Here is a 17160-nt window from a genome sequence, read left to right as displayed (position 1 = left end):
TAAATAATGCTACATTTCCTGCATCTCAAACAAAGATGCAGGATATCACAGCAAGGGTTTTAAGAATTTCATAGCCAAGTATAAATATTAGTGGCTTTGCAATGTATGTAAATCAATGTTTTGGTAAACGGGCTTGCATCCTGATTCTAAAAATAACCTATATCAGAACTGTATAAAAGATGAGCTGTGTGAGCATGTAAGTGTTCTTCTGAGTTCAACATCTGACTTGATCACTGATACCTCTAATCAGTGAGAGCAAATAAACATCTTGCTTCAAAGACCTGCTTGGAAACATCTTCAATATCGTTGTATTCCTGTGATCTACAAATTAGACCCTAAACCTAATCCGTTCTCCGGCTTTCTCTAAGGTTTTGGACCCAAGTGTTTCCAGTACCACCGCTCTGCCTGCTACCCAGCAGCCCTGGTCCATGTGATAGGCCAGGGGGGATCCATTCACAGCAACCTGGATCCATAGTAAGAGGTCCGGAGTTACCAGCCCAGGTACACCAGCAACGAGACACGCTAGCAGCGTCAGTTACACAGAAGAAACCCGGTACTGGATGCCGGTAAGGAGTCCAGTGGTGGCAGCATTATAAGCTCCTCCTACTGTGGCAAGAGGGCGCTTTTGGGATAATGAAAAGGAACGGTGGCAAAGTAAGCCCAGCCGGTTCCCAGCAACAACAGACAGGGTGGCATAGGTGGTCCATCCTGTCACAGGTCCTATTAATGCCTTTAGGATCCCAAGCTGCACTTCCACTGTATGCTGGCATATAGTATCTGTGCAGTGGCAAGAGGCTATATTAATGAGACCACATCTATGTTTTTGAACACAGTTTTTTGGATATGTCCAGTAATATATATTTTGCCTAAGATACATAATTCTGCCAGCTCTCCAACCAATTATTTCAGCACAAGGTCCTTTACTCCAACGACTATAACAATTTGAGATTAATTTTATATATCTCATACCTTCAGCTTCTTCTCAGATCCATCCTCAGTTATGTTCAGGACTCTTTTTCTAACCGAGTTGTCCGACTTTGATGTAGATATCCACAATCTCTCACTCAATAGGATGCATATTAAAAGCTTTTATGGTATATCTCCAGTATAATTAGGGATGCTATCAACAGGCATTGGCCAATAGTGGCAATGGATGCCAATCTTCCTTCAACACTGAAAGAATGACCTATGATTGTATATAGGGGGAAGAATCTGTGGGACTATTTGGTCCACGTGGACTTAAAAGCAGCCTACACTTCCCTTGGTTAATCCTGGCTTCCTATTGCCAAACCAGGTTGTTTCAAATACAGCGGGTGTACAACCTGCAATAGTATGTTGACTAGAACACATTTTCAGGATCCTTACAGCAACAAAAGATATGCTATTAAACACAGCTTTGCTTACACTGCAGATTATGCAATCTAACTCTTGTATTGCCCTTGCAGTAAAGTCAATGTAGGTAAAACCTCAAGAAATGTTCATAAAAGATTTGTCATCACCGGTTTTCTATCAGGGCAGCATATAGGGGCCTACAATCAGATAACCAGTGGCTAGTTCCTGAGAGAAGCATATCACTTTGCAAGTGTAAGATGCATGGTGATTGACTACATACCACCAACTGTGAGAAGCGGTACCCGGAAGAGACTACCATTACAGAGGTTGGATCTTTCAGCTTCACACATTAGCACTGAGTGGACTGAATACCGAGAACTCTTTTGGATGCTTTCTTTAATATTACATCACAAACAAGGAGATCTGTTCCACAACTGAGATGATATGATTGGACAAAGGTATACCTCCGTGGACATGGCTCTGTGGGACACCCCTTTTCCCGTGATAGAGACACTTTGTTTTTGGTCCCTGGGGCCATGGGTTGTCCCCTTGACACTTTATAGTGAAAAATCAGGAACACATTGCCTTGTGTGCTCAACTCTTTTCTTTTTTGCTCCATTTTTTATTGTCATTCTTTCGTGTTTCGGTTTGTTTGTTTCAGTTCTTCTTTTCACTCTTTTTTTTTTTTTAGCACACATAGTGACTTTATCCCATGTTAGATATATGCACTTTTGTACAACTTTATATCTCTGTGTTAGTACCATGATTCCTAAAATTTTAGACTGAGTAACAGTGCAGCCTTGTCACATAAACTAATCTGGTATAGCCACATCAAAATCTATTATTCCCAGTGCACAACACTATGTTATATGCATGAAAACATACAAATTCTGTATTAAAAATTGTACTTTAATGTTTATTAAAATGCATTAAATATGATGGGAGTCTCTCATTAAATTTGTGGGTATCCTCTGATAGAATAGTATATTCTTGTAATAACTCCTGCAGGGATCTCCCTTAGATAGATTCTACTCCACGATCTAATCAGTGTTTGGAGGTATCATCTATAACTCCATGGGTATGTGGCTACCACCTACTGGGTGCGTCTAATCCGGATTCAATATAGGTATATGCCGTTCTTGGTGATAATTTCCCCATTCCATTTTCTGTTCCTATGTGTAGTTGTGGAGTTGACAGCCTCACTGTCACTCCCAATCTGTCTGCACACTGCTACAGATGGCAAGCGGGTCTCGCCTCAGTGCTGCTGGATGTTGTAAAAAGTCCTTCTGTGGCCACAGCTGATAATCTATTCAAGTAACGAACTTCCACTGAATAAATGTTGCAAGAACTATTATCCCAACGGAGTTGTTGGTCTGCTCCTATTAGCAATATGAATGTGTTATAAAATCAAGTAGCATGTCCCAACGCATTTTGTCCTCCATTTGGAGGAATCTGGTATAGCCACACTGCCATGGCCCTTTTATGCTTTCCGCTAGAAACTGCTAATAATTTATATCTCTCTTTATTCTTCTATTTTTGTACATTTTATTGTTTTATGCTTATAAATGCGTTGAGTCCGTTTATGTATTTTTCTTTGATGTGTTTATGTTAGATGCAGCCAGAACGCACCTGCTTCCATAATGGTCTAGTTATTATTTGTGAGATTTTGTGTCCTTATCTGTTGTCTAGTGTGGCACATAATTAGTTCCACTTAGTTTTCCTTTATACTTTGGGGGTTTATTGCATATGCTTATATATTCCTGCACACCATATGGGGAGGGAGATAGAGGGATACATATACATAACAATCAGCCACAACATTAAAACCAACTAACTAATATTATGTAGGTCCCCCTCGTGCCACCAAAACAGTTCTGACCCATCAAAGCATGGACTCCACAAGACCTATGATGTTGTACTGTGGAATCTGGCAGCAAGAGGTTAGCAGCAGACAGTGGCGGATCCAGGGGGGGGCGATCGGGGCATTCGCCCCCCCTAGCAGCAAAAAGCTAGGTCCCAGCCGCCGATTAAAATGGGAGGGGCGGGGTCAAGTGCGAGCGGGGGGGGGCTAAATGTGGGCCAGCCAATCAGAGTGGTCCCAGCCGGCGACCACAACGGGAGGGGGTGGGGCCAATCGCGGGCGGAAGGCGGGGTTAACGCAGGCCAGCCAATCAGAGCAAAGGAGGGGCGTGATTATGCAAAATCGCCCCCCCTAAACATAAAGTCTAGATCCGCCCCTGGCAGCAGATCCTTTAAGTACTGTAAGCTGCGGGGTGGGGCCTCTATGGCTGAAACTTGTTTTACCAGAACATCCCACAGATCATCGATTGGATTGAGATCTCATTCACCGGCTAATCGGTTGTCTTTCGTTGGACCACTTTTGGTGGGTACTAACCATTGCATATTGGGAACACCCCACAAGACTTGACGTTTTGGAGATGCTCTGACCCAGTTATCTAGCCATCACAATTTGATTCTTGTCACTCAGATCCTTACGCTTCCCATTTTTCCTGCTTCCAACATATCAACTTCAAGAAATGGTAGTCTCCTAGGCGCATAAATGACAGGAGAACGGAGGCTAAAAAGTTTCTAGGTACACAAATAACATCAGGAGGCAATGTACTTGTCAGTATATGTGTAGGCACAAAGTGGATTGATATAGCTGAATGGGCTGTGACAATATATCTGTATTGTCAGCATACAATACAAAATCAATATATCAAGCTGTGTTGAAATACTGTTGGTGGCTGAATGCCACACAAATTATAGAATATAAAACACTTTTAATAACTGACTATATATGTGTCACAAAACAATTTGTATAAGGTGTCTATATAGATACACACACCCTAGTAACAAATAGTAATAATGTATCAGCACTCAAGAAGTCAAGGAAATCAAAGTAGTCAAACATGTAAGTGTCAATGTGACAAAACGAGGTGTTAATGTCACCTCAACCAGTCTGCACCTCGTTTCTCACACAAGTAGGACTTGCGACATATTCTCTTTACCACTGGGTTTCCCTTATTGATGTTCAGACACACATATCTATGAAGGACTAGAGGCGATTACACTTTATATAGGCAGCATGAGTAACCTTTTATGCTTTTGGGGTAGCCCATACTTGCCAACATTTGTTTTTCTTTTTCCGGGAGATGCCGGCTGGGACGTGGGCGTGCAGGGGGCGGGGCGCCAAAATCATGTCATTTTGGTCCCGCCCCCATGACGAAATGCCGCAAATTGCGTCATTTTACAGTGGGGGCAGGGCTAAACGGCGCGATTCCGGGTGAATCGCGGCGTTTAAACCGAATTCTGCCCTCTTCCTTTCAGGGAGATTGCCACACTCATCCGGGAGACTCTCGCAAAATGCGGGAGTCTCCCGGACACACCGGGAGAGTTGGCAAGTCTGGGGTAGCCTGCATACACATGCATGGGCCTCATTCTTTATTAGATGATACTGTATTTCTGCTTTGTATGGAACTTGGGGTGCTTTCACTATATTGATAATTCATTGTGCAAACCTAACTGTGTTACTTTATGGGGAGGTTATTATTGTTTTATGTGCCCCTGTGCTTATAAGTAGGGTCTATTATTTATATGTGCATTCCTGTATTCAAGGTGCTTTCACTGCTTAAAACTATAAAACCATGTTTTATTAGGAAGATGGCTTCAAACTTTTAGCTCAGGTGACTGTTCTTTGATATGATGACGGACACATAGATTGTACTGTATTTAGACTTCACAGGTGTCTTCCCCGATCTGTTTCATATGTACGTTGTACAGCCACACAAAGGTAATCATCAGAACAATATCCTCACTAATTGCATCCCTTGTGATACTTCTCTGCATAAGATCCAGGAACAATATTTGTTAACGCCCAGCCACGATCAGGAAGTTAATACATTGTTGTGATCTTAACCAGAAAAATGTCAGAACAATGACTTGCATATGCTAATGTAACATGTAGTTTTAAATAGGAAAAAGGAGTCCTTACTCACTTACTGCATTTATAGAACGGATGTTTATTTCCCTGTATTCAGGTGTTGCTAATAGAGCATTTGTATGTGTACTATTCTGAAGGTATAGCATATGTGTTTACATGTTATCCCGCGCAAATATCTGCCTACACCCAGAGGGCCATGCTATGTTGTATGACTCCACCAAAAGTTAATCCCTAGGACAATACCTGTCCCTAATTAATCAGAAGTGGCTCATCTCTGTCCCATTACCTGCTTCTGAGCTCAAGCATAGAACCATCACAGCATGGGGAGAGGGTTTATGAACTGTCTGTAATTGGAGGACCTGTAGTCCACCATCTAAGGACAGATGTTTTGGATTTGAGTACAAAAAGACCTGCCTACTTGAACCTGCTCACTGCTTTACCACTGCCTCCTCCATTATTCAATCGCTTAAAGGACAAGTGAAATACACCGGCACCTGTGGTCCAACTTCCTGTTTGGTGGAATGAAGAATTCTGCATTCCACCTATGTCTCAGGACATCAGACAGCCCTGTCGCAGGGGGGAAAAAACTGCTCTTATCAGAGCGTTTTTTCCATACCCTCTGTTAACCAATGTTTCGTTTTTGCCATTTACTATACTGTACTGATCATATCCCCATACTTTTATCAGCAAAACCAGTATTCACATAACAACATCTAAACTACTGCGACACACACACCCTTTTTCATGCTCCATATTTTTTCTACACCATACTGATACTTCCCAAGAGTGCATACTACTCTCTATGGACAATCACCGCAACATATAAACCACTTTAACAACATTTAACTAAAATTTCAAATTAGGTACCCTCCATAAGCACTATTAGATATAAACATCCAGAGCCATAAAGATCTTGCAAAAGATATGAGAACACCACTTGATATAAAAACACAGTGTGTTACACAATAACATCTTAATTGATGTTTACAACTTGACCATACTATTAGGTACCACCTCATTAGGCCTAAGCCTTAAGACCATTAAATTGCTTGACAAAAGGCTCCCACACCAAGAAGTCCTCTCTTAGCTCCCAGCCAATGCCGATAAAATGATGCTTTTTTTTCAACCCAAACCATGGCCCTTTCTAGCCTCCTCTTGAAAATACGTTCCACTGGATTTACCCAGCATGCAAAATTCAGCTGCCCCAACAAAGATTGCATTTGCCCAAATGTAACTTTCTTCACACTTTCGCAACATGCAACCGCCTCACCCAGCTTTTCAGCTTTGTCCATTGGGAGCCTGCACTCCTTCATGTGCTTATTAATCTCAATGCTTAAGTAGGAAACTACAGGTTTTTTTTTTTGCCCAATAGAAACTCCAGAATTCTTTAGCATATTGCACCAGCTCTAACAGCAAATTCTTACACTGATCTAACTCCGCTGGCCCTGACACCAAAATATCATATAGGTAATGCACCGATGATTTGCAACCAGTGTATGATTCAAAACACAGCTGCAAAAAAAAAAGCTAAAAGCTTCAAAAATAGGTACTGAACAACCCTTGGACAAAACACTTGTGTATGAAAAAATACTCATCATACCGAAAACCCATAAGCGATTTTCTCGGGAGAGTTGAAACTCGCAGATGTATGAAGCTGAGATTTCATGCAAAATCGCCAGAGTTGTGCTTCTGTCAAAATCGCTATTTGCAAAATCGATAGATAGAGATCAAACTCCCGACTGTTTGCCACTGCAGCTATACAAGTCTCAAATGTATGAAGCTGCGATTAAGCAAACTCAGGAGAGTTTGCTTTCAAACACGCTAGACACAACACGGTGCATTCTAGCAGCGTGTTGTATAAACCCATCACTGTTACACTGCCTGTCATACAGCTGCTGGAGCTCCGCATAGACTTTGGATACAAATTTATTTTGGACTTTGATGACAGCCATTTTGGTATTAAAAGCTGCTGACAACAGATGAAAACTTCATTGGTGAGTATTTATTATTTTTAATTAAAATATGTGGTGTAAATGAGGGTGTTTACTGTCATAATTGTGAGTTTATTATTTTTAATAAATGTTAGTGGTTTTAACCAGGGTGTTGTGATTTTGTTATCATTTTATTTTGTGGAGCTACAGGTCCCAGCCAGCCGTGGGTGTCAGGGCATGTTGGCACTTGTGGTTCTCCAAGTGCCAACATGCCCTGGCTGCCGTGGGTATGCTGGTGCTTGTAGTTATACAAGTAGCAGCATGCCCACACTATTTATGGCAACCTGGCTGGCTGGGACTTGTAGTTCCACAAAACAAAATGGCGTCTGTTTTTTTAATCATTTATTTTGCCGTTATTACCCTACACCCACCACTTAGGGGTGTAGGAAGAGCCCTAGTGCTATCAGCACTGGGCTGGGTGTCCCTAGGTAGGGGGGCGCTCATTTTTTTTTGGTGGAACCCACTCCCTAGGGAATCCAGCCCAGCGCTGAACAGCCTGGGGTTGGTTAGTCATTATGGCAGGGGGACCTCTGTCGCATGTCCCCTGCTATAGTGCCTCCAACCTCAGCTGGTTCCGTGAAAATGGGGGGACCTCACGCAAAATTTCCCCCGATTTTCAAAGAACCAGCAGTAGTCTGGCAGCACTAGGGTTAAGACTGAGTAGAGGGGGGACCCCACACTTTTTTTTGAACATTTTGATCTATTTTTAACACATTTTACAGCTGTTGGAGCTACGGTAGCTGTATGACAGGACAGTGTAACAGTGCTGGGTTTATAGAACTCGCTGCTACAACACAGGAGGGTTAGCTAACACAGGAGTGTTTTACATCGCAGTAAATTGCTAGAGATGACCAGCGATTTTGAAGATCAGGGTCAAAATCGCAGCTTAATACATTTGAGAAAATTTTTACTAAAATCGCAGATTATCACCCGTGATTTGCTGCGATTTTAACACTCTGAAAAAAATAGGACCTTGATATATTTACCCCCTAGTTTGCTTTAGCAAATGTCCCGCAACTGCTCCAAATTTACAGCCCACAGCTACATCTCCCTGTATGAAAAGTTTTTTTCTGTGACTCCAACTGCCCAAGACTCCTCCTTACCACAGGTCCACTAGCTTCCCCTTCCTCCTATTATCCCTGCACACAGTTGGTCTTTCAACGCTTTAGACACTTGTTCACAGTATCAGACTCTGATGCACAAACATTTGTGTAGCACCAGCTGAACTGAAAACTCACCTGAACTTAACCCAGACACACTTGACCAATATGAACATCACAAACACTAACATTACTTAAATCATTACCATCAATTACATTACAATTTTGAACAGTGCTCCCACCATCCCTCTGTGATACAATGAATGTCCTTTCTTTAGCTGTGCTGGAAAGGGCGTCAACCGGAGAAGATATACTGCCCAGAAGACTGAGAAGACCTGTGGGCAACAGAGAGACATTGTCAGGGCTGGGAGCGTCTCTGCCTGCAGCTTCCGCAATTGACAAGATGAAGACAAGATGCCAGAAGCTGGGAGCGCCCCTGCTTCAGTATATCAAGAAGTTTCCAGAGAAAAGAACAGAAGCACCACCGCGGCAACCCTTGAGGATGGTGGCAGAGGTTGAGAGATGCCAGCTGGGAACAGCCGGAGACAGGTAAGGCCCTTGTGTATACCACCCCTCCTGGGCATCCGCCCGCACCTCTGTCCTTTATACTTTTCTTTCCACAGCAGGCACAAGGCCTGAGCCACAAAACAGACACAAGGCCCGAGCATCAGGTAGGGTGTCTGAGCAATTGGTCTTGTGTACTGAGTGGGTACTAGGCCCTATGTACTGAGTGGAACCTAGGCCCTGTGTATTTTAGCAGGAACTAGGCCCTGTGCAGCCAGAAGGGCACAAGGCCCTGGGTGCAGTTAAATTATATAAGGCCCTCAGTGTAGTAGAGAATAAGGCCCCGGATTGTTAGGGCACTAGACCCTGTGCACTATAGAGCGGCCATAAGGTCTTTGCTATAGTGAGGCACCAGACAGACATTAGACCTGAGACTTTAGACTTGCTCTGCAGAGAGTAGGGCAGTAAGGGTAGTTAAGTTCTAGCGGCATCAAAGCAATGTAGTGGTAAACAGGAGGGGCTCCTCTGTCCAGTGACTGGGCTCAGTCTGTCCTTTAGGTAAGCGAGAAACATTTGTGAGGTGGCTGCTCGAGGAGCATCTAGATAATACCCTGGGGTGTAAGTTGTATATTCTTTAAAAGTATTTTCCCTTGCAGAATACCAGAGCCAGGCCCCCATTAAAGGTAGGTTCCTGGTGTCCTGGTTCCCTAGCCCCATAAGTCCCTGAAGCACGACCCTTGCTCAATGTTTGGTGGACAAAGTTTCCCCAGGCAGTGCAGCACCGCCCTTTTTGGTTCCAGTAACGCAAGTTGCTGGTTCCAATTGGGTGTCTGCTTTTCAGTTCCAGCAGGGGCTCCTGACTGTTCCAGAGCAGTGAGTGTTCCGTGCAGAGCAATGTGAGTATCCAGCCTGAGTTCCAACAGTGGTCATCGATGGTTCCAAATTGAGGTACCTCACTCTGTAGTGTGCTGATCCAGTGGACTCTGGCCAAGCGGGATCACAGTTGGGCCTGAGTTCCGGTTTGTGTCTCATAGCAGTGGAGAGCTGGTCTCAACTGTAGACCCAAGGAATTGTGAGTAGCTCACCAGGAGGTGGAGTAGTGGGGTACCCATGGGTGTGAGATACCAAAAGGCCGTAATGTTGTTTAGTTAGTCGACTACGGTAGTGCACTACACCTGAAAACGGGTGTAGGACAGTTTGTTGTTAAGCCTTGAACATGCTGGTAGGACCTGCATAGCCCGGGTGGTCCACTGCATCGACTAGTTTTAGAGAGGTGTTGTGGGAAGGGAACTGTCTTTTGTATCTCACTCACAGGTATTGCTGCCTATGCAGAAGACCAGATGTTCTTTGCTGAAGGAAGGTGAGTAAACGTACATTTTCTTGTTGCCCTCATGGAATAAGTAGGGACCTCCAGCAGTACTGAACATAAGTTCAATACTGACTGTTTTTTCATGTAGCAAACAAATTCTTGATAGCTTATTTGTACACTGAAATTTAAAGTTGATATTTGTGTGCTACATGAAAAAACAGTCAGTATTTAACTTATGTGCAAAACAGAATACTAATTTGAACCCCTTGCATTGTAACATGGATTTGTCCCAGAGACTGAAATAAGATACCTCTTCATTTAAGATCCTTAATGAATCAGGCCCTTTATTTTTACTCTGACATTTGAAGTAGATCTATGACAAGCCCTACCCCAATTATAAATCTGTCCCAACATTTTAAATTTATCTGCAATGCAACATGGTTTTACCAAGGTGAAAAGTTACTCTTTTTTTGCTGTCCTTTCCTTAATGAATCAGGTCCAATAACTATAAAATTACACACAATTTTTAAAATAGTGCTCCTTTAAATTGACAGTACAATTATAAGATAGCTCTAACTTTCAACATTTTTTAATTAGCATGCCTTACAATAATGTCAATTTGCTGCAAGGAATGTTTTGAAATGGATTTAAATGTGACACATGATAAGAGGACAATTAAGTTTTAACATAACAACTTTAATTAAACCCTCTGGCAAGGGCAATTTTCCTGGCAATTGCCTTCATGCTACTTACAATGAACATGATACTGCCTTATCCATAGAATCCACCCACTCATTTAAATCCACATTGAATAAAGCTCAGTGATTGTAGTGTTGCAGGTAAGGGTGATTAAGATCAAAATGACATTCTTGCACCTTCCCTGAAAGGATTGCTTTGTACTCTCATATTGATTCTGGCAGATTAGCAGAAACACAAACTTAGACATGTTATGCATGTCTGAATAAGAAAATAAGATTTAAACAACCTACTTGTATTTTTAGATCTCCAAGCAGATACACATTTTCTGGGGAGAGGTTTAATTCTATTATGGGAACATACGTCCTTTCAAAAATGTCAGTGTAGTTTAGCCCTATCTACCTACAATAGTTTATCACATGACCACAAGTTCTACTCAGAATAGTTTTATTTGCTTGAACTGCAGATGTAAAATGAAAGATCATATGTAGATAGCAACAGAAGAGCTCCACCTTGTGGACAATGTATATGTTATATATTAGGTAATTTCTATTTATACGTTGCATAACGTTGCATCTAAAGTAAATGTTATTCTTTAGTAACTTTCCAAATACATATTGCATGCCTCCCAACAGTCCCGATTTTGTTGGGACATTCCTATTTGCAGCCTGAAACGTGGGCAGGTAGTTAATACAGTGGGTGGAGTTTTACCTAAATTTGTCCATTTGTGGGCAAAGTTAGAGTGGAACAGGGTGGGGCTTATTTTGTCCCAACTCTGTGATTGTAACTGTTGGGAGGTATTCATAACGCCATGGTGAATAGTGGAAAATATTGTGTGCTATATACCTTGGCAGACAAATTACCCTTGCATAAATATTTACTAGTTGCAGTCATTTCCCTTTGTATGTCAGATAAAACAAAAAGCACTTTTTAACTAGCAATTAAAAAAATTAACTTTACAAATCAGATAAGCCATGAAATAACCATGTTTACACTGTAGCGCCTGCGGAGAAACGTCCAGACGTGCACAGATCTTACCTGATCATGATGCAACCACTGGGGCATCCACAAAAGGGCTCCAAGTGGTGGAGTATCAATTGTCCTTGAAGTCTTGTACCAATGTTCCTGTAGGGATTCCTTAACATCTTGCCCAATACGGATTTTCTTTCCTTAACTGTGATCTGCAACGCCCTGCAGGGGACAAAGCAAAAGAGAGACAAGGACAAAAGAAACACAAAAGTAGTCTTTCACCTTCAAAAAATCTGCATTATTTCTAGCAAACATGTTCACTATATCTCACGGATTAGAGACCCCCAAGCTCTCTGTCCTCTCAGCTTCCTAGCTAGTAACCTTCTTGTCTTGTTACCCGCCGTGTATATTTTTTGCCGAAGCCTGTTGAGAGCGTTTTGAGTAAGCGTCATTAGAAGCCGTTGTAATTTTCTTATTCGATTTAACTAATTCTTGAGTTCCCTAGAAGGGTGTGGATTAGTTTTGGGATTCTAAAGCAGCGAGTTTAGCCACCAATTCCTTTTGGAGATACAGGTTCACTTTTTTAATACGATAGCCTGTCTGGATGGCCACTCCTTTCACTACAGCCTTCAAAGAGCGGCAGAAATTAAAAATAGATGTGTCTTCTGGGTGGTTAGTTTGGGTGTATAACACCAGGGTGTCCATGTGCAGTCTTAGCTTCCAACAATGTTAACCATGGGCTGGGGGGAATATGTGGTTCAGATAGCTTCCATGTCCATAACAGTGGAGCATGGTCTGACTTTGTTATCAGGAGAATCTTGACTGCGTAACTGTTTTGTAGAGACCACTGATGATATAGATACGCGAGTAAGAATTATGAACGGAGGAGTAATACATATAATTTCTCTCCTCAGGGGCTTTGACTCTCAAGGTGTTATAAAGACCATAGTAATCATCATCATCATCTATTTATATAGCACCACTAATTCCGCAGTGCTGTACAGAGAACTCACATCATTCCCGGCCCCATTGGAGCTTACAGTCTAAATTCCCTAATATAGACACACGCTCACACACAGACACAGACTGACAGACAGAGAGAGACTAGGGTCAATTTTGATAGCAGTCAATTAACCTACTAGTATGTTCTTGGAGTGTGGGAGGAAACCGGAGCACCCGGAGGAAACCCACGAAAACATGGGGAGAACATACAAACTCCACACAGATAAGGCCATGGTCGGGAATTGAACTCATGACCCCAATGCTGTGAGGAAGAAGTGCTAATCACTAGGCCACTGTGCTGCCCACATAGTCTGGAAGGAGTTTCACAAATGCCGTAGAGGGACCCACAATATCCGGATTTAAGTGGGGATGTGGAAGTGTGGATCTATCAAGTTTGGGGTCCGCTACAATATTAAAGTCTCCCAGAATTACTATGCAGTCAAAGTATTAGATAGGACCACCCTGCTATCAGTTAAACAAAAGAAGGAACACCAAACTACTCAGTGTACAGATTTGGTGTATATTTCTAAGTTCAACAGTGCTTTACATTAAATTAAAAAAATGATTAGTAATAATTACCCTATTTTAAAACAGGACCGCATTTTACAGACTCTTCTTCCAGAAACTCCTAAAGTTATTTTTTAAGAAAAACTGTAACCTTAAGAACTTATTGGTTCCAAGCTTTCTTAGGGCTGATGACAAACCACACACAAAGGGGGGACTTCTTACCACTTGGTTGCCTGAACAAACAAGTGGCACTTTCAGATGTGCAAAAACTAATTGTATCACATGCAACATGGAGCTAAAGGATTTGTTTCCACCAATAATAACAAAAGAAATGTTACATCTGGTTTTATTAATTGCAACACAGAGTATGTGATTTATTTGTTACAATGTAGCTGATCATTGCAATATATTCGGAGAACTACTCAATATTCTGAACAAATTCCCCCGTCATAGTGTTTCACGTCATTTTACTGCTGTACACGATGGGGATCCAAAATGTTGAACATGTCAAAATTACTGATAAAGGAGGAGATAGGTACAATAAGTTGTGCTGACAAGAAGTGATGCGGATGCACAAAGTAAAAAAAAAAGAGAAATATATACCAAGCGCGGACTTGTTGTTTCTCTAGTTTTGTTTCAAAATATTGCCTTATTGTCATAGCAGCTGTCCATCAAGCCTATTTAAGGCACATTTGGGTATGGCTCACAAGCCAGCCCTTACTAGATGTAAACCCCTATACCTAGGCGGTGAGTGCATCTGATTTTATCTGTATTTTAATGGTGTTTAAAGCATATAGGTCAGTGTAGGCCCTGCATATAATGAGGTGCCTTTGATGCTTGGATGCAGGCTTAAATGTTTTGGTCAAAATATGAACTAATACCTCATTTTTTCATTTTTCTAGATACACACAGATATGCAGTGTAAGGATAAGCGCTGACAACTATCTTTTTGTTTTGTATACATATATGGGCATTTATATTGCCACGTAGCTGGTTCCATATACTATATGGGATATACCAAGCGCTGGCTTGTTTTTTCTCAGATGCACAAAGTAAACCCTATTCATACAGATGGTTACATTGAAGCTATGGACCTCAACAATATTATATGAATGTTATGAATTATTGTGGTCTAGGTACCTGACTAATATTATGTCATATTGGTTAATATTTTTTGGTTGAATATATGGGATTCATCATTTTTTTGCATCTATTTATTATTTTTTATTTTGGTTAGATGTGTTTTTACACCTATTTTCCCATTATTGACTTTTGAATTTATTTTCTTCTCCATTTTATTATTTATTCATTTGTTATTTTTCCTCTCTACATCCATTGTACTTTCCATTATTATCAATTTTTCATTATTATTAGTCCTGATATGTGGATATATTCTGATTGGTTGCTCTCTCTTAAACAGGATCACTTCTATTATGTGGTTTCTCACGGATCATCAGCTGTACTGCCATATTAGATTAATGATTTGATGAAAGTACAGGTTTAAATAGGACTCAAAGTTTAACTGAGTCATTCCATTTTTTCCCTCTGAAGAAGTTACACTGTAATGAAACGCATTAGGAAGTTTGATGGGCACATAGACTTCTCTAATTAGCGGATTCTCCGTTTTCTACCTATATCATCACTACGGAAGAATACCCCTCACTGTCACCTGCGAGATCCACAAACCCATATATGAGAGACATCGAGATCAACGGAATCTCTTTTATGTACTTTTTCACTCTCGTCACTGGCCACAGAATTCCCCCCACGTCTCCTCAGATTGCGGTCTTGCCTCCTTTCCAGCTTCCTCTATGCTCACGGAATGATTCCGAGATCAGTAATCGAGCAGTATTTTACTGCCAACAGGTCTGCCAGGAGTTTCTCTCACTGCAGAGATTTGGCTAACAGAGCGAGTACAGCTCATTCAGGCTAGACCATCAGGTTAGTGGTGGTTGAGGGATTGTACACATCTTGCATTTCAATAAAGTGGAAGTGAGTGACTTTATAGGTTCTGTATCGGGATCGATGCCAGGTCTGTGTTTATTCACACTATTACATACTGGAAGGTAACTTGTGCTAAAAACGCTGTGATACAACATCTCTATCAGAGGATTAAACAGCATTTATTTATCATACATATTATTTTTGTGTGCATGTGTTTTTATATTGTTTGTTTTACATTAAATGTTCTTTGATTATTCATGTGGTGATCTGTGAAATACTTTAAATTCCAGACTGTGCCAACAGGTTTTTAGCGCTGTATGAGTTTTCTTTCTCCCAGAATTACTAGCCTACTCTCCTTGGGGCCTATTTATCAAAGGTTTCCCCCTTGTAAAATCCCAGAAAACAACAGTTTTCAGGGATTAAACACTAATTTGCTATTTATGATAGTAGCATCGCAACAGATATCATAGATATCGCCTATCGTTTTACTGAGCACTCCCCATAACAATGTATGGGGAGTGCTCAGTAACGCTATTTAACAATAAATGTAATTAACTTTTCAAACATGTTAATGTACGCCAGCTGAAGCTGGTGTACATTATCATAAATGAAAAGTTTCAGTGCTGTCAGCTCTGCTCCGAAGAGCAGAGCTGGACAGCGCATGTGTAGAGGGATCACGTGATCCCTCCCTGTCACTCACTGCTCGCCCTCTGCAACTATAGTTGCAGAGCGAGAGCAGAGATGTCTGTGTGCTTGCCCAAGGGTTTCACTGGGCGGATGCGCACTGGAGTCAGAAGAGGAGCCCCGGTCATCGCATGCTGCTTCGGGAACGAAGCAGCAGTGGTAAGTATGATTTCCACTTCACAGGAACAGCAGTTTTTCGGAACTGCTGTTCCTGTGTTGCTTTTTTAATAAATATGAGAAATAGTTCAATCCTTATCAATGCAATAAGGATTGAAAACTATTTTTCACATCTTGTGATTTTTGATAAATGTGCCCCTTTGTGTTTACCAAATTCATGAAAGGTGCTTCTCAAGAACGGTATCGGTTTAGAATTTAGCGCATATAGAGAAACAGTGGTTACTAATTTATTTTCTAGGGAGCCATAAGGATCAAAAAACCTACGCTTTTGTCCTCTGTTTTTGCTACCTAGTTAACTATGATAACAATCCCATTACGCTTGAGGGAACCATTAGCTGTATAGCAGATTGGGAAGTGGTTATCCCATTATACCAAAAGAGAAGGAGCTTTAGCCCAAGAAATTAGCCTCTTGTATTGCAACTATGTCAGCCTCATGCCAGTGAAAAGATGCTAGAGCTAAACTTTTCCAGGGGAATTCAGGCCTTATACATTTAAAGAAAGAAATATAAACCATGGATACTATGGGTAGTAGGGGAGGGGATAGTAATTGAGTTATGCAGGAGGGTGTAACAGGGCACCAGTATTAACCCGGCAGTGAATGCAAGAATTGTGTTTGGATGGAGGAAAGGGCTAAGGGGTGGGAGGGAGGATAGAGGTCAAACAGGGAGAAAATAACTAAACCATGAAACCTTGAAACTTGTGCTTGGAAAAAAGGGGAACAAGCAAAATATACCATCATCATTTATTTATATAGCGCCACTAATTCCGCAGCGCTGTACAGAGAACTCATTCACATCAGTCCCTGCCCTATTGGAGCTTACAGTCTAAATTCCTTAATATAGACACACACACAGACACAGACAGAAAGACAGAGAGGGAGAGACTCCGCTCTCCCCCTTTCCTCCTCCTACCCTTGCGTCTCTGTCCGTCCTACCCTCCCCTTAGATTGTACGCTCCTTCGAGCAGGGCCTCCTCTCCTCCTGTTCTTCACCACCTTAACTC

Source organism: Mixophyes fleayi, chromosome 11 (genome assembly GCF_038048845.1).
Source record: "Mixophyes fleayi isolate aMixFle1 chromosome 11, aMixFle1.hap1, whole genome shotgun sequence".
Taxonomy (NCBI): domain Eukaryota; kingdom Metazoa; phylum Chordata; class Amphibia; order Anura; family Limnodynastidae; genus Mixophyes; species Mixophyes fleayi.
The sequence above is the reverse complement of the archived record's forward strand: the minus strand, read 5'-3'. Positions refer to the sequence as shown.